We start from the raw sequence: 23,364 nt of genomic DNA, 5'->3' as shown, positions 1-23,364 counted from the left end.
AATATGTGAAACGGTGAGAGGATACAGCAGGGGTTGCCTACACATCTGTGGGTTGCTACTTGGTGCACAGGAAAATCAAGGTTTGCTTTCTGGATTTTTTCCAAATTTTTTGAGCCATGGTTGGTTGAATTTATGGATTTGGAGCACATGGCTCAAACTGTATTTCCATAAGGACACACCAAGAGTGATAGCACACATTTTTCCAGATGAAGGTAACTAGTAATGACAGATGATTAGCATGATGTATCCTACATGGTCTTTGGACATCTTGAATCCATTCAGATGACATTCTTTCATATACAAAAAGGGCACCGTTGAGAAAAAGATATTTGTAGCATAAGCTTTCAGAAAGTGTTGATGAATCAAAACCATTCTAATATCCTGTATTAGTTTACTCTATGTACTCATATATAAGTCTATAACTTTCAATCAAAAAAGAAACCCAAAAACATGGGTCAACTTATTCACAGGTCAATGTGAATACTGTATCTTAACTCTGATTTTAAAAGGAACCATTCTCTTATTTGAGTAAAGTGCTGAAAGGCAAGAGCTTACTCCATCTTGGGAGAATCGAAATAAACACCAAACCTTTCTACTGTCTCTACTGTTGCACTGTGTCTGGCCTTTTTGAATGTCTGGATAGAGAAATGGCAGTCACAGCCAAGGTCAGCTGTCCTGCTGAATTGGGAATGGCACTTTTCCCTGTTAGTGGAATCACCCTCGACTTACTCATGGGTCATATCAAAATCTAAACTTTTGGCTCTAGAACCTGCCCTCAACGTATAAATTAGTTCTATTTGTATGAGTATATATGTTATGTCTCACTCTACACAAGCAGATGTATCTCAAGGGTGCAACAAGATCCCTTTTACATACTGATTCAGACTAGCACAACTATGTCTTTGAATTCTATAATACAGGATTCCAATGGATATATGATTAAAAATCATTACTATTTGGCAGAGTGATACAGATGATCAGGTTATAGTGTGTTACGAAAGCTCTCACAAGGCTATGTTGGGTGTCTCAATAGAACTCTGATTCAAGTTATTTTGTTGCCTGAAGCAGGACACTAAGTGGCTCCCGACCTTAAGGCCACTGCACATGGCTTATTCAAGTACAGCTGGGTTATTTTTTTTTACTTTGTTCTCAACCCCTACGTGTGTTGCTTTGAGTTCTTTGTCACTTGTCACTGCGACTTTTGTCAGTGCAAAATAGTTGATATGGAGTCATAGTTCTTGGAAGAAAACTTAGGCCACAAATTTCATTTTCTTTCATTCTGAATTGACAGTCAAAACATGCCACATGACAAGGTGCATTTTATCACATGCCATCTCCACTTTGTATTGTAGGATGACAGCAAGACCATGTCATTCCCTTTTTCATGTTTAATTATAGATGGTTTCAAGCAACCATTGAATGGATGCATCTACAGCAAACACACCACCATTGTCTTCTCCATGAGGCTGGAAATGTCTCCCGTCCAAGATTAATTTGCCCTTTCTGAAACACAAAATGAATACTGCAGTGTTAATTCCAGCTGTCTCTGGAACTCAATAAAGCCCCCGAGAAGCTTTTGAAATATCATAAAACTGAAAGGGAGCTTTTTAAAAAAGTAGTTTTTCATGTTTGCCTTGAAAGAGTAATAATGCCATTTTAAAAAGAAATACTTGGTGGTTGCAAGATCTAATCAATACACCATTAAGTTACTGACAGAACTGAGATAAGATTACATGGTGAAGAAATTGCGAAACCTTTTACTTTTTCCATTTTCAGAAAGGAGAATCTAGGAAAGCTGGGTACTCCCCCTCCTCTTTAAACCTCATATCAGCAACCCAAGATAATCTCCCTTCTTTGCTCTCATCAGAAAAATTCACCTGGGGTCCAGATGGTGGGAAATGGCCAAGGTTGTCAAAGATTTGGTATATATTGTGCCTGTGATTGTTGCTATTCCGGTAAATGCAATTTCTTTTTTTTAGCAGAGGAGAACCTCTCTAATTGGTTTCAGTCTACCCACCCCTTGCCTTAACCAATTTTTGATAAATTCAAACACTTTGGCAAAAAAAGAGCATCGTAATGAGACACAAGCAGTTGAACTAAGGGCCTTTTCACATTACACAATTATCGCACTATAAGGCCACTTTAACTACAAAGGTTCCAGCCTAAGGAAAATTTGATTTGCACTTTAGGGAATGGTATTCTTAAAGCTTTGAGAACTTTGTTAATTTTGTTTGAAGTTATCAAGTTAACTTCAACTTGTGACAACTATGAATGAAAGCTCTTAATGGACTCAGGTCTATTGACTGAGTCACATTGTATTATGAAACATCCAAAATACTATAGTCACAGTTTAGTCACCATGGATTGTAGTGAAAGCTCAGGCCTGGTTTGCTCTTTTTGTTGGTTCATAGTGTCTCTACAGATTGAGAGTCCATCCAGGCAGACCCATAATGTGGGTTTCCCTGCTTTGCTCCAAATTAATTGAATCCCTGGTAAGATCTAAAGGTAAAATCCGAGTCTTACCAGGTGTGGCTCCTGTGTTGATTGGGCCCAGAAACCGCATCATGCAATCCCGGAGAACTTCCTGACTGTGAGAGCCGTTCAGCAGTGGAACTCTCTGCCCCGGAGTGTGGTGGAGGCTCCTTCTTTGGAAGCTTTTAAGCAGAGGCTGGATGGCCATTTGTCAGGGGTGATTTGAATGCAATATTCCTGCTTCTTGGCAGGGGGTTGGACTGGATGGCCCATGAGATCTCTTCCAACTCTTTGATTCTATGATTCTATGATTCATTTTGTTAGTTTTGGCCCATCTCTCTAATCTGTCAAGATCATTTTGAATTCTGCTCCTGTCCTCTGGACTATTGGCTATCCCTCCCAATTTGGTGTCGTCTGCAAACTTGATGATCATGCCTTCTAGCCCTTCATCTAAGTCATTAATAAACAGGACCGGGCCTAGGACGGAACCCTGCGGCACTCCACTTGTCACTTCTTTCCAAGATGAAGAGGAAGCATTAGTGAGCACTCTCTGTGTTCGTCCACTTAACCAATTACAGATCCACCTCACCGTAGTTTTGCCTAGCCCACATTGGACTAGTTTCCTTGCCAGAAGGTCATGGGGGACCTTGTCGAAGGCCTTACTGAAATCCAGGTACGCTACATCCACGGCATTCCCCGCATCTACCCAGCTTGTAGCTCTATCGAAGAAAGAGATCAGATTAGTCTGGCATGACTTGTTTTTGATAAATCCATGTTGACTATTAGCGATGACTGCATTTGTTTCTAAGTGTTTGCAGACCGCTTCCTTAACAATCTTTTCCAGAATCTTGCCCGATATCGACGTGAGGCTGACCGGACGGTAGTTGTTTGGGTCATCCTTTTTTCCCTTTTTGAAGATTGGGACCACATTGGCCCTCCTCCAATCTGCTGGAACTTCTCCCGTTCTCCAAGAACTCTCAAAGATGGTTGCCAATGGTTCTGAAATGACTTCCGCTAGTTCCTTCAATACTCTGGGGTGTAGTTGATCTGGCCCTGGGGACTTGAACTCATTAAGTGCGGCCAGGTATTCCTGGACGACTTCTTTCCCAATTTGGGGTTGGATGTCCTCCAATCCCTCATCCACTCCATCTTGCTGAGGTTGAAGACTCTCTTTTTGTGAGAAGACCGAGGCAAAGAAGGCATTAAGTAGTTCTGCCTTTTCCCTATCCCCTGTCAGCATTGCCCCATTTTCTCTAAGGCATCACCAAGGCAAACCAATTGTGGAATTTTCTGGGCAATATTTGTTAAGGGTTGTTTGCCTTCCTCAAAGCAAAAGTTCAGGCTTTAATTGGATTCTGAGCTTTTAAAATCCATTTAATCTGGCTATGCTTTTGAGCCCAATATTTTTAGCCTTTTAACAAGCCCACCACACATGATAGAAAAGCCCTTTGTGTTTACCACATTTCCAACATACATTCAATGTTCCTTCCTTTTGAAGACTTGATTCTGTCAGTCTAGAATATCAATATACAAAGGGATCTTGCAGTCTCTTCGAGATTAATTAAAAATAGTTGGTAGCCTAAGTTTTTGTAGACTAGTCTAGTTGCTCCTGCAACTCCTGCCAACTTTGTCCTCTCAGTCTCTAAGATCCCTTTGCATACTCAATATTCCTTTGTACATCTTAAACAATATCTCTAGTATTGTGTACCAGTTGTACATTTTATAAAAATTCTCATTTGCAGAGTAAATTTCAACATTTTTAATGTTGTGTGTGTTTTAATATCCTGTCTTTTAACAACAATCTGCAAGTAGCCTTATGACCAGCATTGAGGGGGGAAATGGGATCTAAAAGAATTAACAACAATTCTGAAAATGCATTTGCTCTTGAGGATGAAGGTGGTTCCTTGTCAACTGGGAGTTATGGACCCACACCGGTAAGCTGTTCACTTGTATTTAGTTTGATCATAAACAATTTAAGATTAGGGAGCAAGTCCTCATCAATTCTCTTTGTCATCTATTGAATCAAAACTCCAGACACAAGGGACTGGATGAGGTCAATATGGATATAACCAAGAAACCTAACATCATCCGCAAATAATAACAAATACTTTGTCAGATCTATACAGCCTTCCACATTCTGTTTGAGAAGAACAAATAACAGCCAAAACCTATTTTTTGAGTCTGGCATCTTTGAGATGCCCTGCTGTGCTTTGGATGAAACTAATTTGGAACTTATTGAACCTTTCCCTTTTTTGTTGCTCTTGGCTCATCCAAGTTCAGGTCACACAGAGACAAAATTCTGCATCTGCCGGGGAATCACTCGTCTTTGACTTTATTTCCCTTCTTGCTTAGTCCCAGCAAGCATACCAACCAATCTTGTATGCTTTCTAAATATGACAGCAAATTTCTATAGATTTCAAAAAAGTCTGCTAACGTCATGGACCTTTAGTTCTTCAGCAGTCTCAGTTACAGTTTCCGTTCTTTGCTAAGACAGAACTGTTTTTTGCTTTCCCTTTCTTCTAGTCCAAAAATTATGCATGAACTAGGGAAGTTGTGGAAGAACAGCTTCACTTTCATCTTCACTAAGATTTTTTAAACTCAAAGTGCTTTGTGTCCCAAATGCAAATTATAGAATCATAGAACTGGAAGAGACCCAAATGGTCATTCAGTCCAGTCCTCTGCCATGCAAGAAGACATGATCAAAGCACTTCCCACAGATGGCTATCCAGTCTCTACTTAAAATCTTCAGAGAAGAAGACTCCACCATGTTTCAAAGCAGCATGACTTTCAAACAGCTCTTACCACCAGAGTTCTTCCTAATATTCATGTGGAATCTCTTTTCCTGCTATTCAAATCCATTGCTCCATGTTCTAATCTCTAGAGCAGCAGAAAAAACCTGTCTCCATCTTCAATATGTCATTTTTGCAAATAATTTAATATACCATATTTTCCGACGTACTAGACAATTTTTTAAGCCTGGAAAATCTTATGAAAATTTAGGGTTATCTAGTATGCTGGGTGTAAATAAAAATAAAAATAATAAAAATAAAAGAATAAAACCTTCCTTAGTGGTGCAGCCTAAGGAGGGAGGAGGAGGAGGGAGGGGGGCATGGGGAGGAGGAGGAGTGGCAGGCTGCATTGCCACAGAGACCAGCTGGGGGTGATGACCCGCTGGACTTTCCCTGGGGCCCCCGCTGCTCTCCCCGCTCTCCTTTCAAGGACCTCCTCCGCCCTCATCGCTCACCTCTTCTGAAGGCCACTGGGCTTGCCTAGACCCAAGGAAGTGCCTCTGGATGATGACTTCCAGCAGCCCTGGGCAGCGGCGTGCCTTGGATATGTTCGCTGAGGCATTCTGGGAGCCATAGTTCCCTGACCCTATGTCCCTATGACAACCAGAATGCCTCAGCAAGCATAGCCAAGGCACGCTGCCACCCAGGGCTCCTGGGAATCATCCAGAGGTGCTTCCTTGCCCCTCCGGATGACGACTCTCAGCAACCCTGGATGGCAGCATGCCGTGGATGTGCTTGCTGAGGCATTCTGGGAGCAGTAGGAGTCAGGGAACTATGGCTCCCAGAATGCTTCAGCAAACATATCCAAGGCACACCACCACTCAGGGCTGCTGGAAGTCATCATCCGGAGGCACTTCCTTGGGCCTAGGCAAGCCCAGTAGCCTTCGAAGGAGGTGAGCGGCGAGGGCAGAGGAGGTCCTTGAAAGGATAGCATTGGGGGCCGCAGGGGCATAGTGTTGGAAGAGTGGTAGTCTTAAATGGCAAATATATCCCTAACTCTGTATTTAATCTTTAAATGTTGGAGGTCGTCTTATACCCCCAGCCGCCTTGTATGCCGGAAAATACAGTAGTTATCACATCACCCTTTTTATCTTCTCTTCTTCATACTAAACATACCCAATTCCCTAAGCCACTTTCTCAGGAGGCATGGCTTCCAGACTCTTGGATCATTTTGGTTGCCCTTCTCTGGATATGTTCCTGCTTGTCATTATCCTTCTTGGATTGTGGTGCCCCAGACTGGACACCATGTTTAGGTGATGTTTGATCAAGAAATGAAGCTATTCTGTATGTTCTTTTTAGACCATCACCTTTATTCCAGGATCTGAGGATAATGAGAACTTGGACTGGAGTACAATATGATCTCTTCCTTTCTAGGCTGTTGTTTTGGTTACGCAGCCTGAGACATCCCTAACCAACTATTCATTCACAATCTACAAGGTGTATATCAGGAACACAGTCTGCATCCTTATATTATAAATATACCTGGAATAGCAGTTTTCAATATCTGGCTTCAAATGTTTTGGGCTTCAACAACTCAGCCAGCATGGTCAAATGTTCTGAGAATTAAAAGTTTGAAGTGCCTGGAAGGTCAAATTTATACAATTATGGTTAACAACATCATTTTCCCAGTTGTTGAATGCTTTCATGGCCAGAATCACTGGGTTGCTGTGTGTTTTCTGGTCTGTATATCCATGTTCCAGAAGCAGGCCCGTAGCCAGGATTTCATTTCGGGGGGGGGGGGGGGGGGGGCTGAGTCTGAGTGAAAGAGGGTCTACCCTAGCAAACCTTTTGTATTGTTACCCCAATACCCCCATGCATATGGGATATATTGAGTATGGTGATCAGATCATGATATGAATAAACATAACAGTTTAAATAATGCACCAGTAAGGCCTTTTCGCAAACCATCATGAGAATTTAAGGGGGGGGGGGCTGAAGCCACTGAAGCCCCCCGGCTACATGCCTGTCCAGAAGCATTCTCTCCTGATGTTTCACCCACATCAATTGCAGGCATCATTAGAGGTTGTGAGGTTTTTCCAATTACCTGTGATTTGCACCGGATATCCTGAATATAAGCCAGGAAGGGCAACCAAATGTTTTCCCATTTTTGTTGGACTGCAACCCCAAGCATACATCATCACTGACTGTCCAGAACAGTTGGGAATTGCAACCTGGCAACAACTGAAGGGCCAAATGTTTTCCACTTCTGATTCAGAAAACCCCAAATCACCTCCCATTTGGTGTTCAGTCGTGACTGATTCAGTTTCACTAGTTTCCTTACTTTCAATGCTTGTATGCAAGGAATAACATAAGATAAATCAAACTCCACCTGTGTTTACAACACTGACTCAGACAGCTCTTTCAGAAAGCATTTTCCTCCAAGACAGAGATCTGCCTAATTTTCCATCCATCTCAAAGGGAAATTCTGCTAAGCCCACTGGATGGATTGCTGTTTCGTTTAAGCTACAGGCTGCTCACTTAGCCACCCACAGGATAAAGACTTCCTGATTTTACCAGACTGTTTTCAGCCAAATATCCTGTTGTGTGGGATTAAAAGCAAACCTTTGCAGTGCAAACTCCAAAATGATGAGGGATCAAACCGGGTGCAGAAAAACAGAAATAAAGCAATTAATATACAGCCAGAGAACTGCTCGGTCTTCCTTGCTTTGTGAAAAAGCACCTTTTGACTCTACCAAACAAGCACAAATTAGAGACTGTGGAAAGCAGAAAGTCTTCCTCCGCTAACAAAAAATGAGAGTAGGAACAACCTAAAAAAAGTACCTCTTTTGTATTACTGAAACCCAACATAACCTTTGCTTGAGAATGGATTTTCTTCATTTTTGTTTTTTCTTCTTCCCACAAAACATACAGCTGCTCTGGCTGCTCTCCCCTCATTGAATGTTTTTATTGCTTTTTAATTGTTTTCCTCGGTTTTTGTTTTTTTTATTGTTGTTTTCTTCTGCAAATGCTATTTTCAGTGGTATTGATATTGGGAACAGTGTTGAACATTCCTGTGCAGTGATTATTGCAATATGGATATAACCAGACAGAAAGACACGCACCAGCTTCAGGGATTACATAGGTCAGCTCTGCCAGGCATGGATCCTTTAGCAGTAAATCTCAAAGGGTCTATTAAGGGCCATTCTGGCTGTGGGATTCTGGGAGTTATAGCCCAAACTTTTCAAGCTCTCTCTGTACCTATTGATATCAGCACCAAGAGTAAAATGGGAACGAAGGGGGTCAACAAACCAGTGCCACTCACAGGATGACAAGCAATCTGTTATCTCAACTTTCAATTATTTACCTGATGCATGAAACATGAAGATAGGAGGCGAGGCATGCATTACAGCAGCAGTTCTCAACCTGGGGGTTGGGACCTCTGAGGGGGTCATGAGGGAGGTGTCAGGGGGTCGCCAAAAACCATTGGAAAACACAGTATTTTCTGTTGGTCATGGGGTTCTGTGTGGGAAGTTTAACCCAATACTATTGTTGGTGGGGTCCAGAATGCTTTTTGATCGTAGCAACTACAACTCCCAAATATCAAGGTCTTTCCCCCCAAACTCCACCAGTGTTCACATTTGGGCATATTATGTATTTGTGTCAAGTTTGGTCCATATCCATCATTGTTTGAGTTCACAGTGCTCTCTGGATGTAGGTGAACAACAACTCCAAAACTCAAGGTCAATGCCTACCAAACCCTTTCAGTATTTTGTGTTGATCATGGGAGTTCAGTGTGCCAAGTTTGGTTCAATTCTATCGTTGGTGGAGTTCAGAATGTTCTTTGATTGTAGGTTAACTACAAATCCCTGCAGCTACAACTCCCAAATGACAATATCAATCTCCCCAGCCCCACCAATTTTCAAATTTGGGCATATTGGAGATTTGTGCCAAATTTGGTCCAGTGAATAAAAATACATCCTGCATATCAAATATTTACATCATGATCCATAACAGTAGCAAAATTATAGTTGTGAAGTAGGAACAAAAATAATGTTATGGAGGTCACCACAACATTAAGAATTCTATTAAGGGTCCTTGCCATTAGGAAGGTTGAGAGCCATTGCATTACAAGAACATAGAACTCCCTTGTTGAAACAGCTTTTGTGGTTAACTGGTCTGTTTCTAGGCAGAACTCAAAGTGCTGGTTGTGACATTTGAAGTCTCATATGACTTGTGTGGTGACTATCTCCAATACTGTATCTCTATGAGCCTTTATGTATAGGTTTCAAGTTGCAAGTTTCCTTATGACAAACCTACAGCTTTCATGGGGCTTTACTGATTGCATAGAGTTTAGAAGTAGCCACATCATTTGCAGCAAAATGTGATGAAGTTAATTTACTATAATGTGCATTAATTTTGTGTGTCTCCCAAATTTTAGACGGCCCATTCAAGATATAATTCGAAGGGTAAAGTCTCCCATTGTTTGCATAGATAAAGGTAAAAGTTTCCCCTGACATTAAGTCTAGTCGTATCCAACTCTGGGGGGTGGTGCTCATCTCCATTTCTAAGCCGAAGAGTCAGCATTGTCCATAGGCACCTCAAAGGTTATGTGGCCAACATGACTGCATGGAGCACTGTTACCTTCCCACCAAGGCGGTCCCTATTGATCAACTCACATTTGCATGTTTTCAGACAACCAGGTTGGCAAAAGCTAGGCCTAATAGCAGGAACTCACCCAACTCCCTGGATTCAATCTGCTAACCTTTCGGTCAGCAAGTTCAGCAGCTCAGTAGTTTAATCCGCTGAGCCACCAGAGCCCCCTCATTTCTTGTATATATAGTAATAATTTGTGGTGTGATGTAAAATAAATCATGTGTAGTTCACATTTGATCGGTCCACACACTGTCTTGCCAGAGAAAGAAAATATGCCACGTACATGATCAATACAGACCAAGAAGTTTACTCCTCGTAATTCAGAACAACATATGTATAATCATGTGATCAGTTGTATTAATGTCCTTTTAGAGATATTTAAAATGGTCTTTCGATGTCCATGTGGAAAGTCTCCTTTCAGCAGCTCATGAAGCAACAACTAAACTATTTCTCTATCTCTCTGCTTCTCTGCTTCTGAGCACCTGCACAGCTCAAGCCTGAAAAATGTAATAGTATCCAAAATCCCCAGGCTCAGCTAGCTACCCGGGCGTAACCCAACCAATCAGCTTTGTGCATCTTATTTAACAGTTGACACACACAAACTAACTGATTTCTTACATGCCCTAACATAATTCTCTTTATCAAAAAAATTACTAACCTCTATTTAAACTAAAAAAAAATGTTTGAAAACCACAATTAAGGGATTTTTGTGTGTGTTAGTAACATCCCTGAGAGAGGTCTTCCCTGATGCAATTTTCTCTATCATGCTGGAAGCATGCCATCTCAAGTAGTGTTTGCACATATGTTTTTAAGAGTTAATCTCTGAACGGGAAACTGGATATCCATCTAGATGGCAGTAAAATTACCTCTACCATGTTTATAATTATACATCTGTCTTCATCCAAAGTGAGAAGAGGGGAAGTAAGGTGCTTATGTTGTGGTAAAGAGATAGTAGGACACAGGAAGCCCCCATTCCAACAATTTCTTGAGCAATGTGATTGCTTCAGCATCTACATCTGGCTGCCAGCTGGATCTTCTGATGTAGAAACTGATTCTGTATTTACAATGCAATTACATGGCAGTCACTCAGAAACAGGACTTTTCAAACACTATTAGCTTTAATGAGAAAGGATTTCACTTTTTCATCTATTTGAAATCTACAATTTCAGAGATGATCCAAATATTTTTGTTTGTATTTCAACCACATGCAAACAAATGTCTCTATCATCTTGTTCTTCCTCACTGTATAAGTGTACATCTCTATGTGTCATTTAAGGATATTCTATCTGTTCATTTTCAAGGAAACAAGAGTTTATCTGCAAATGCGGATGTAATGCATGTAGAAACAGCAGCTATTTATCTGGATTTCTTGGTGTACACATACAACTTGGTGTCTCACAGCTCAAAGTGACAATGCAATCCAACTTGACTTTGATCTTTGAGCAGAACTTCATTCCTAAGGTCTTTCCATTGGTAGAAGGAGAGATTTTCATTGATTTTTCCTTCCTGCTGTTCCTGTCCTAATCTAGACTGAAGGATTAGGTAACCTCCTTGAACAGTGCAGCAAAGAGAAAACCATCTTGTGCCATTTCAAATATGGTTGGAGAGATATTCCAATTAACCCTAGCCAATAGAAAGATAAGCTGCAATTCATGAGGAACACAAATTTCCCACTTTTGAAATATGATGTCGGGGAGACTCCACTTCCAGTTTCTTGGGTGCACGGAGCTCTAATATCACCCTCCTGTAGGATCTTCCTTTGGAGTGAAGGGCCTTTCTTCTCTTGAAGACCATGTCTAATTCCAACCATTATATCATCTGAGATCCCATCTACATTGCCCTATAATGTAGTTTCAAAATGCAGTTTAACTGCATTGAACTGGATTATATGGCAGTGTTGACTCATATAATGCCGTTCAATGCTGTTAAACTGCATTTTATAACAGTGTAGATGGGTCCTGAGCTGTGATTGTTAATTCACGCATGTTAACTACTTATTCATCAGCTGGCGAATATGCCTGTGAAAACCACTAAACTTGTGAAAATATTTTAAATATATGTGCAGTGTGGGAAAACACCAGAAAAACTTGCTGACTGGAAGTTTGGCAATTCACAGCTGTGGTTCAAGGTGAGCTCCTGCTGTTAGCCCTAGCAGTTCAAAAACATGCAATGTGAGTAGATCAATAGGTACTGCCTCAGCAGAAAGGTAAAAGGCACCTATGGAGCCATGTCAGCCACACGAGCAGGGGGTGTCTACAGACAACAGGTTCCTTGGCATGGAACATGGAACAAGAGCATCTCCCCATGGCCAGAGTTGAACATCACCTCCAGATGTCGGAGATGGAAAGGGAAACCTTTGCCTTTGTTTGTGTATTGTATGTCATTATTGTTCACCGTATATAAGGCACTGAATGTTTGCCTATATATGTGTATACCTTTTGCATGTCAGGAGCGATTTGAGAAACTGCAAGTCACTTCTGGAGAGAGAAAATTGGCTATCTGCAAGGACACTGCCCAGGGGATGCCCGGATGTTTTGATGTTTTACCATCCTTGTGGGAGGCTTCTCTCATGTCCCACATGGGGAGCTGGAGCAGACAGAAGGAGCTCATCTACGCTCTTTCTGGATTCGAACGTCCAACTTGCTGGCCTTCAGTCAGTGTATACTGTGATCAGCTCTCAGTTCCCTTGGGGAGAAAGAGCGAAAGTGTATTATTATTATTATTATTATTATTATTATTATTATTATCACAACTGGTTTGCCATGAATAAAATAAAATTAAGATAAAGTATAATCGTTTTTAAAATAGGATACCCTTTGCAGTTGCCCTATAATAGTAGTCATGGCATGTTATATTAGCTGGTGTATCCCTGTAGGATTATTTAGAAAAATGAAGGCAAGTTATCATTGTTTGTATTAAGAGTAAGTATTCTTTCATGTTAAACTGAACTCTTTATCATAAGACAAAGAGAACTAATTCCCAGCTCCTGGGTTGCATTTCTACTTCTTGGTGGTAAATAGCCTTTGCACATACAATAATTCTTTGAAGTCTTTAAAACAGTAAATAGGCTTGAGGAGTACTTATCTTCTTGGAGAGTCCATCAGGTATAGAGGGCAAATTTAACCCATTTCTCCTTGATGATATCCCTAAGAAAAAATATTTCTGAAAATAGGGGGAATGGCAGGAATGATGAGACATACATTGAAAAACTAATTAGTTTACATGAATTTCACATGGAGTAAAACTTCAACATTCAATTCTCTTTTTTCTTTTTTAAATATTTAATGCAATATTATAATATTTTACAAATGGATGGTCATCTGTCCTGGGTGCTTTGAATGCGATTTTTCCTGCTTCTTGGCAGGCAGTTGGACTGGATGGCCCATGAGGTCTCTTCCAACTCTATCTATATAAATAAAAACGTAATGTTCATTTGTGGGATTGAACATAACTCAAAAACCACTGGATGAATTGACACCAAATTTGGACACAATTCACTGATCAGGCCAACAAGTGACCATAACTCATAAAAACACTGAAAAACACAACAGAAGAGACTGAAAAGGCAAAAAAACCCAACAACATTACAATGCATGCACAAAACCACACGTATACATGCAAACACACACATATATATACACATATAAACAAATATATACATACACAAAACACATATACACAGAGTGGGCCACAGCAATGCATGGCAGGGGACGGCTAGTGATTCTATAAATCAATATATTAATAAAATATGTATACATTAAATTAAATTATTTATGTTGATTTGTTTATATAATTTAAAGTAAAAACATTTTAAATAATATAATTTGCCTTGGAAATATGACTTCAGAATCTGTTTTAGACTCATTAAGGATACTGTTGTTAAGCAGCAGTTTATAAAATCTGCTATTTTGGCACTTTTCACCCAGATCAAACACTTGTAGCTGAAACTGCAGAAATATAAACTGAGAAAGTCAATGCATATTTGCAAAAAAGGAATCATCGTGGAAAATACTGTAAGTAAGCAGAGCCTCTTGTAATACAGCCTTCCGCAACTTTTTGACCTCTAGTTGTTTTATTTTCTGTCAGCCACAGCCAGCATGGTTTTGTTTCAGGAATGATGGGATTTGTAAACCAAAAAATATAGAAAACACCAAGTTGAGGGAACCTGGTAGAAAGTAGAAAGTAACTCCCAGATAGACAAGTATTGTTTGGCAATATTTTTGTGCACAGTTTTCAAAATGGTACATTAAAAAATACCAGTTCCCTCTCAAAAAATTCAGAAATGAGAATGGAGGCACATTTGACTCAACAATATATGTTATTAACATGAAGAACAGATAAACTAAGGAGGGTTGCAGCAGTTTGCTTTTGCCCGAGTCTACTGGGAAGGAAAGAGCCTGTTTCTTTCTTTTCTCTTTTCTCTTCTCCCTGCTGTATTAACTGAGTGCAAACTACCTTTGCAGTTTTAACCAAGGGCCCTTCCACACAGCCCTATATCCCAGAATATCAATGCAGAAAATACCGCAATACCTGCTTTGAACTGGGTTATCTGAGTCCACACTCAGATAATGTGGGCTTTTCTGCCTTGATATTCTGGGATATAGGGCTGTGTGGAAGGGCCTAACTTTGTAGCAAAAGGAGAGAAATGAGAGAAAGAGATAGAAAATGGGACATCTTTAAAGTTGTAATGACAGTGGGAAAGTAGAGGATTAACTAGGGTTATCCCTCCCAAATCTGGACAGTTGATGAGTAGGTAAACTAAACTATCTTTGTGTATTATTTAAAAATGTACACTATGGATTTTGAACATATTTGAAATGAATGCATCTTTTGTCTCATGGAATCTAAGACAAGACATGAAAGGTATGGATTTCTGATCACTCACTGCTTTTGTTTCCATGTTTGCTTGGGAAGTATGAACTGGTAAAACCATTAGAAAAACAAATTCCATGGAGTCACTTTTCACATGTCCATACTCCAAGAACTCTTTTTTGTGTGTGAAGAGGAATGGTTTAAAGCATCTGGCACAAAAAGGACTTGTAACAGGGATAATGCATCCTCTTATGGCATTAGGTTGAAGTAAGCTTATCCTTGCTATCTTCTTTAAAAGAAGTCCCATTATGTTCATGTTATTCCCTAAAACAGTAAATGACATGGTTCCTTAGTTAACAGAGCAGTTCCAATACCAAAGGGGTGAAATTCTTTAGGATTTAATCCTCTGTTGTATTGAAAGCCTTTGTGCCTATAGAATATTAAATATTGGGAGGAAGTTTCTGACTGGCTAAGATGACATAAGCAAGGGATTCTCTCCTTCTCCCCTCCCTCAAGAAAGCTCTTTTCTATAAAAGGGTGATCAGATGTTAAGCTTGTGTGATCTACTTCGTTTTCTACACATCTCAGCACTCTGAGACTCGCCTGTTGGAACTAGATGCAAAATGGTGGCTCAGGCAACCACCAGACATACGTTAAGAATTAAAGAACAGGTTGCCTCTCAGCAGTTGCATAGTGGAGGAATTTGTGAACACGATTGGAACAAAGTCAACTGTCTTTCCCCATAAAACTCCTCTCCTGGTTCCCTAAACAAGCCCAGAGGAGAAGATTTTGAATAGTTTCTATATCATCCACATCAGGAGGTCCTCATTGATGTGCCCACCTTAAGAAGCCAAATGGTACAGTGAAAGCATAGAACAGTGGGCTCTTTCGTATCCACTGGCAATGCCCAATGGATAAAAAGCGGGTGTCTCATTATATATAGTGGTGTAGTAAAATGGTGTCCCTTATAGATAAGCTCAAGGTTTGGTTTTTTGGATTTTGGGGGAGGGGGGATTTTTTCAAACTATGGAGCAGTGGTTCCTAACCATTTTTTGACCAGGGACCACTTTGACCAGGGACCACTCTCCAACATTAGTACCAAAAGCACTACGAATTGTTTTTTGGTCAACTTTAGATTCTGTTTGGTTATTTGAGGTGCTGAGTCAGAAAATTGCATTGGCTAGACCACGTCAGCTCTAGTTTCAGATACAGAACATATGCCATCCAGTAGTCACTATCTGTTTGCCCACAGAAAACCATATTTAATAAGCCTCGGCACTATAAGAGTGTTTCGCGAGACCAGTCACTCTCTTTGCAATGGTGTAGCAATGGTGAGGCCTCAGACTATGTTTTAGTTTTTGCAGACCATTGGTGGTCCATGGACTGCAGATTGGGAACTGGTGATAATAGAGGATGAACTGTATTGGTACCTTGTCAATTATTTGGGAGAACTAGGTTCTTTTTTCTCAGGGCAGTCCCCTCAACTTGGGGTGCATCCACACTGTTGGATAAATACAATTTGGCACCAAATATCATATTTTTTCAATTGTAAGACACCACTGATTGTAAGACATGTTCTAATTTCAGTATCACCATCACCGCCAAAAATACATATGATACACCTGTGATCTTAAGATGCACCACAGTTTTAAATATGTTTATGGGGGGGGGGGGTGCATCCTAGAATTCTAAAAAAAATACAGTAAATGTCATGGCTCAATGCAATATAATTTCATAAGGGCTTCAGCTTTCTCTGCCAATAACTGCTGCTACCTCACCAAACTACAATCCTCGGGACTGAACCATTGCAAATTAAAGTGGGGTCAAGATGTACTAATTCTGCTGTGAATATACCCCCTTGTTCACCCAATTTGTTCATGCCATTTCCTTCTCCACTTCCCTTTCCCCAGTTCTCTTCTTCCTCCTCTTGTCACTAATCCCTAGGGAGATTTCTATATAAGTCTGAGTGACCAAAGTGGACTCATCTTCCCATCTGGAAAGATTAAACCTCCTTTATCTGCTTAACCCAGTATCCACCAGGAAACTCACAGCTGAATTCTTAAGCTGTTTTTCCTTAAACATAATCAACAGAGCTTATTTCCAAGATTTGGGCCTATGACCGCAACTCTAATTTTCTTCTACTTTTGTCACTAAGAAACTTTGATGGCTCATTTACTGGGATTCTTCATTAAAGATTAAATTTAGAAACTGATCAAATCTTTGGCAGATGCTATTAAAGAAACACCCTGATGGGCTGAGGTCTAGAGGAACTCCATGGTTCCTGAAAAGGATATGAAAAATGGAAGACCCCCCCCCTGTCTCTGACGAGCAAGAGCAGGGGAAGCATTCAGGAAAAAACTTTCAGTTTCCTTTACGTTTGGGAAGGGTTACTGAAATGTCTAGACTTGGCTGAAATAGACAAATTAAGAGATGCAATTAATAGAAGAGAGGGGTGGCAACAGATAATTAATGGAGCAGGGAAGTCTACGTATTGTACATTTCAGTGTGGAGTTTGAGGCACCATTTTAAAAAGTAATTTATTATATAACTCATTAGAAAGACCCCCTTTCTAATGTGTCATAGTGAATGTTATTAAAAAATGCAGTGACGCGTGTGTTTTTCTTCTTCCCATGTTAGGATTGAGAGTGGCATAAAACTGTTAAAATGTCTATTAGAATATTCCTAAAAAATCTTTAAGAAGGAACTAGACATTATTACTCATTGCACCTCAGAAAAGTGCTGCCATTTCTACTCCTAACTTTTTTAAAATGCTGTTTTGTTACATATTACCCAAAATGTAATTTGCTATAAGCAACTGTGCTACTTAAAACTGACTAATTCCAGTTGAGTTATGCATTGTGGTAGTACAGACATCTCTGTGAATGTACAATTGGTTGCAAACTAGACTTGGGCCCAAATCACTGTTAATGAAAAGATTTGTAGTTTTTGTAGTGTAATTTTTGTTTAATTTCCGAAAAGAGGAAGAGGGGCTGGATACGGGGGCTGGATACAGCCCTCCAAGGTCATTCATCCGGCCCTTGCTCAGGGTCAACAGGAAATGACTTGAAAGAACACAACAACAACAACAACAATCCTATCTCATCAGCCAAAAGCGGGCCCACACTATGATTCTAAGTGTGGGCCCGCTTTTGGCTGATGAGATAGAATTGTTGTTGTTGTTGTTGTTGTTGTTGTGTTCTTTCAAGTCGTTTCCTGTTGACCCTGAGCGAGGGCTGGGTAAATGACCTTGGAGGGCCGTATCCAGCCCCCGGGCCTTAGTTTGAGGACCCCTGCTTTAAAGTTTCCCATTGTAGCCGATGGGCTGATTCTCTGCCAAATGAAATGGAAAACGCCCTTCCCCTTTCAGATAACTTTCTGGTTAACAAAATGAGGGGTCAGACAAAAATAGACCTGAAAATGGCATGCCTTTTGGCTTATTGCATGCATTTCAATCTGTCTCTGTGCTGATGTTCATGAATTGTACTTGGTAGTCTTGGAGGGAGAAAATGAAATTATTCCCTCCCAGGTCAAGAAACGAGGCATGCTATCCAGCACAGAAGATATTTGTGAGTAACTAATGATCCTTTTGAAGCACAACCAGTCGAGACAGAATATGACCAAGAACATTGGCAGATCGAAGAGGCAGTTGTTTGGGGTACCATAGAGAAGCACTTACTGGCAAACCAGAGACTGAGTACATTCACTGGGGCACAACAACACAGAGCTTTTTCATTGGCTTTTTTATTGGGGCCAGTAAAAAGACTGGAAATGTGCTTATGAACCATACTAGGCTTATGTGTTTCTACAAGCTTCTTTGGGCTTATGTGTTCTGTGAAAAGATCAACAAAAGACGACTTAAGTGCCTTGACTGGTGGAAACCTGACACTTTCCCTTTATTGTTACTTCACGGGTAACAGCCTAAGCATATTTGCTTACTGGGAGCTTTGGAGCTTGGTGGGACCTATTTTCAAATATGAATGGTTAGTATCAAGCTGGAAATGTTCCAAGGCAATGAAAACAATGACAAATTCTAGGGCCCAGATTCAAGTTTTAGTTCCAACCAAAGCAAACACGTTGAATCAATGGAAATTTGGTATGTCAAGTTCAATTGATTAAATGAGTATACTCTAGTTCAGACCTGGGCAAAGTTTGGCCCTGCAGGTGTTTTGGACTTCAACTCCCATCATTCCTAAGAGCCTCAGGCCCCTTTCTTTTCCCCCTCAGCCGCTTAATACCAACTCTAGTTGGAGAGCAACATTTGAATTTAGAGCTAGGCTGTGAACTTGCTGGTTTAATCTACCTATGCAATCGAATGAGATGCAGCCTACCATTTCCCACTGCGAATGGGAAATATATATTTGTTAAATCTTCTTTCTACTTCCCTGGGAGAAATTCGTATTGAATGAATGGCTAATACATCAAGAAGAAAAGATCTTGCCCTGTGTGTTCCCTGCCATGGGGGACATTTTCATTCTTGGGAAGTAATGAAAAAAAAAGGATGACTCTTCAATGCCGGAAGAGCTACAGCTCCTTCCATCAGATCAAGACTTCTGCCACTTCCATTTCAACCTTCCCCTTCCAAGCTCTACTGCTCGGGTAGACCGGGTCTTAAATTAAGCCCTGGAGAAATGGGATCAGACTGTGCACTCTCCGTTTGATATCAAAACTTTGGTGGGGGCAGAAAAAGCCGAGAACACAATAGACCAAGTCGCAGAGATTCATGATTCTAATAATGTCCTTTGGGAAGTGATCAGAGCTTTTTGAAGAGCTGCAATATCGGTAGGTTGTGGAGGTTCCTGGCATAGAGGACCTTTTTCCAAACAGCAGACGGCAGATGCTCCCAGACAGGGTAGTTAAGAGTAACTTATTTTCAGGGAAGCTTTCCTGTCACATAGCAATTCTCGTCTATAGCATATTTTATTATTCAATGTGTATTATTCACCCTCTGCCAGGTAAAGTGCTAGGACGGAAGTGTATTTTTTCTCCTATTCAGAATTAGCTTTTGTATGTTGTCACTTATTCATTCAGTGGTTTCCGACTTTTCATGACCACTCCAGAGCTCCCTGCAAGCCATGGCCACCCCCAGCTCCTTCAAGGTCTAGCCAGTCACTTTAAGGATACCATCTATCCAATTTGCCCTTGGTTGGCCCATCTTCCTTTTTCCTTCAATTTTCCCCAGCATCATTGTCTTCTCCAGGCTATCCTGTCTTCTCATTATATGGCCAAAGTACTTCATCTTTGTCTCTAATATCCTTCCCTCCAGTGAGCAGTTGGGCTTTATTTCCTGGTTTGATCTTCTTACGGTCCAAGGCACAGAATTTTCCTCCAACACCACAGTTCAAAAGCATCTATCTCCCTTTGTTCAGACTTCCTTATGATCCAGCTCTCACATTCATAGGTTACTATGAGGAATAACATTGCTTTAACTATGCAGATATTCATTGCCAGTGTGATGTCTTTACTCTTCACTATTTTATCGAGATTGGTCATTGCTCTCCTCCCAAGAACTAAGCGTCTTCTGATTTCCTGGCTTTAGTCTGCGTCTGCAGTAATCTCTGCACCTGAAAATACAAAGTCTGTCATTGCCTCCACATTTTCTCCCTCTATTTGCCAGATACCAATCAGTCTGTTCAACTGCAACCCAGCTTTAGCTCTTTCCTCTTTCACCTTGGTTAGAAGGCTCCTCAGCTCCTCTTCACTTTCATCCATCAAAGTAGTATCGTCTGCATATCTAAGGTTGTTATTGTTTCTTCCAGCAATTTTAACTCCAGCCTTGGATTTGTATAGCTCATGTCTCAAATGTGAACACAGAACCTACATACAGTTTTGTAGTGGCGGTCATTTGGTTGTGTGTGTTTTTAAAAGTGTGATTCCTCTTTCATAGAACTACTGTACAAATTTGAGTTTCCGCCGAACCATAAAATTTACTGAATGACACTGTTTCTTAGCTTAAGATGTCTCACAAAATTGTAACCAGAAGAGACATAAGATGCATCTACACAATATAATTATTGCAGTTTGACACCACTTTTACTGCCATGGCTCAGTGCTATGGAACGCTGTTGTAGTTTTACAAGGCATTTAATCTTCTCTGCCAAAGAGTGCCGATGCCTCACTAAATGATAAACCCCAGGATTACATAGCATTAGGTCAGAACAATTAAAGTGGTGTCAAACTGCATTAATTCCACAGTGTAGAGGCAACCACAGTTAATGAAGTAGATTCTGGCATTACTTCTTTAGCAGAAAGATTGGTACCAGAGGCAGGAATAACATGATAAAATAGGTTTAAGTTCATAGACCCCCGCCCCCACCATCCAAAAAGCTCACCCTATGAGGTCATCCTCTGACTTCTGCAACCTTTTGTTCAAAATTAACAATGTGCACAGGTAAAATGAAACAACCAGATCAAGAACCCTTTCATCAGTAAACAAGACTGGCTTGGAACTGTTAGTCAAGGGCAAACTCTGGCCCTCCAGATGTTTTGCACTTCAACTCCCACAATTCCTAACAGACTCAGGCCCTTTCCTCCCCCCCCCCTTTGCCACTTAAGCTGAGGGGGGAAAGGAAGGGGCCTGAGGCTGTTAGGAATGGCGAGATTTGAAGTCCAAAACACCCACAGGGCATAAGTTGGCCCATAACTGCTCTAGAGGCCACTTGAAGATTTCTTCTCAAATATATCAAGGAATTACTAGATCCAGTATGGTGAAATATGGCAGGGCTTTCAGATATATAAATGGAATTTTGCCACATCTGTATATGTATCCTTAGACAAATTTAATCCTGCATAACACAGGATGCATCCATACTATAGCACATGGTGACTGCCCTGATTCTCCTCCCTGATTCTTGGGCTGTCCTCTTGGCATTATTCCAGGAAGAGGGTGAGACAGGTGGTGGCTGAGAGGGCTCTCAGCCCCCATGTGCCCTCCTTGAGCTGGCCTCCTGGCATAAGGATGCGGCCGCTCACACCGTCCTAATGCCGGGAAGAGACACACGGTGGCTGAGAGCACTCCAGTCTTTTTGGCATAAGGATGTGGCAGGACATCATGCCCTTATGCTAAGAGGACAGGGAAAATGTGGAGGGCCTGAGGTAAGCACTCAGGGGGCTGCATCCATCCCCCGGGCCTTAGTTTGCCTATGCCTGACCTGTTGTTGTTGTTTATTCATTCAGTAGCTTCTGACTCTTCCTGACCTCATGGACCAGCCCACACTAGAGCTCCTGTTGACCATCACCACCCCCAGCTTCTTCAGAGTCAAGCCAGCAGCTTCAAGGATACCATCAATCCCCCTTGCCCTTGGTTGGCCCCTCTTCCTTTTTCCTTCCATTTTCCCCAGCATCACTGTCTTCTCCAGACTTTCCTGTCTTCTCATGCTGTATTTTATCTGCCTCTACTATTCTTCCCTCGAATGAGCAGTCGGCCTTTATTTCCTGAAGTATGGACTGGTTGGATCTTTTCACCATCCAAGGCACTCTCAGAAGTTTTCCCCAGTTTTCACCACAGCTCAAAAGCATCTATTTTCCTTTGCTCAGCGTTCCCTATGGTCCTGCTCTCACATCCATAGGTGACTATGGGGAATACCATTGCTTTAACTATGCGGATCTTTGTTGCCAGTCTCTACTCTTCACTATTTTATCGAGATTGGTCATTGCTCTCCTCCCAAGAAGTAAACGTCTTCTGATTTCCGGCTGCAGTCTGCGTCTGCAGTAATCTTTGCACCTAGAAATACAAAGTCTGTCACTGCCTCCATGCTTTCCCCTTCTATTTGCCAGTTATCAATCAGTCCAGTTGCCAGAATCTTGGTTTTTTTTATGTTTAACTGCAATTCAGCTTTTGCACCATCTTCTTTCACTTTGGTTAGAAGGCTCCTCAGCTCCTCCTTGCTTTCGACCATCAAAGTGGTATCATCTGTATATCTAAGATTGTTAATGTTTCTTCCAGCAATTCTAAGTCCAGCCTTGGATTTGTCAAGCCTTGCACATTGCATGAAGTGTTGAATAGGTTGGGTGAGAGTATACAACCCTGCAGTACACCTTTCCCAATCTTGAACCAGTCTGTTGTTCCAGGGTCAGTTCTTACTGTTGCTACTTGGTCCTTATACAATGCCTGACCTACACTGTCAAATTAGTGCAGTCTGCATCATGGAATCACAGAATCAAAGAGTTGGAAGAGACCTCATGGGCCATCCAGTCCAACCCCCTGCCAAGAAGCAGGAATATTGCATTCAAATCACCCCTGACAGATGGCCATCCAGCCTCTGTTTAAAAGCTTCCAAAGAAGGAGCCTCCACGACCTAATGGTGTGAAATCCTGGATGTTATAGTTTCACAAGTTCTTTCGCTTTCTCTGCCCAAGAGTGCTGGCCTTCACCAAACTACAATCTTCTAGATTTCACAGCATCCAGCCTCAGCAGTGAAAGTGTGATCCAACTGCAGTGTAGCTCAGTGATTCCTAGTGATTCTGGTCCTCTAGATGATTGGGCTTCAACTCCGAGAAGCCTCAATTGTCTTGTTAATGATCAGGGATTCTGGGAGCTGAAGTCCAAAGCAGAGTTTGGAAAACATGGATGTAGAGAGATACACCCAGCGACACACTTCCCAAGTTTACCTGGAATTGAATGGAGTTGCGTAAAGCCTTCCTGCTCGAGGAAGGAGGAGGAGGAGTAGGGCTGTCCGCACGGGGGCGTCTCTGATTCGCT

At 41.2% G+C, this 23,364-nt stretch overlaps 1 long non-coding RNA gene across 1 annotated transcript; it reads right to left on the bottom strand.

Moving 5' to 3' along the window:
- Nucleotides 1-387: 387 nt before the first annotated feature.
- On the bottom strand, nt 388-23,364 carry LOC132766938 (uncharacterized). Its single transcript, XR_009630576.2, has 3 exons — nt 23,274-23,364; nt 12,290-12,539; nt 388-1,503 (listed from the first exon to the last, which is right to left on the bottom strand). It is a non-coding gene; the product is annotated as an uncharacterized lncRNA (long non-coding RNA).

The sequence above is a fragment of the Anolis sagrei genome, chromosome 2, assembly GCF_037176765.1.
Source record: "Anolis sagrei isolate rAnoSag1 chromosome 2, rAnoSag1.mat, whole genome shotgun sequence".
Lineage (NCBI taxonomy): Eukaryota > Metazoa > Chordata > Lepidosauria > Squamata > Dactyloidae > Anolis > Anolis sagrei.
Note: the sequence above shows the minus strand (reverse complement) of the source record. Positions and strands in the feature narration are given on the sequence as shown.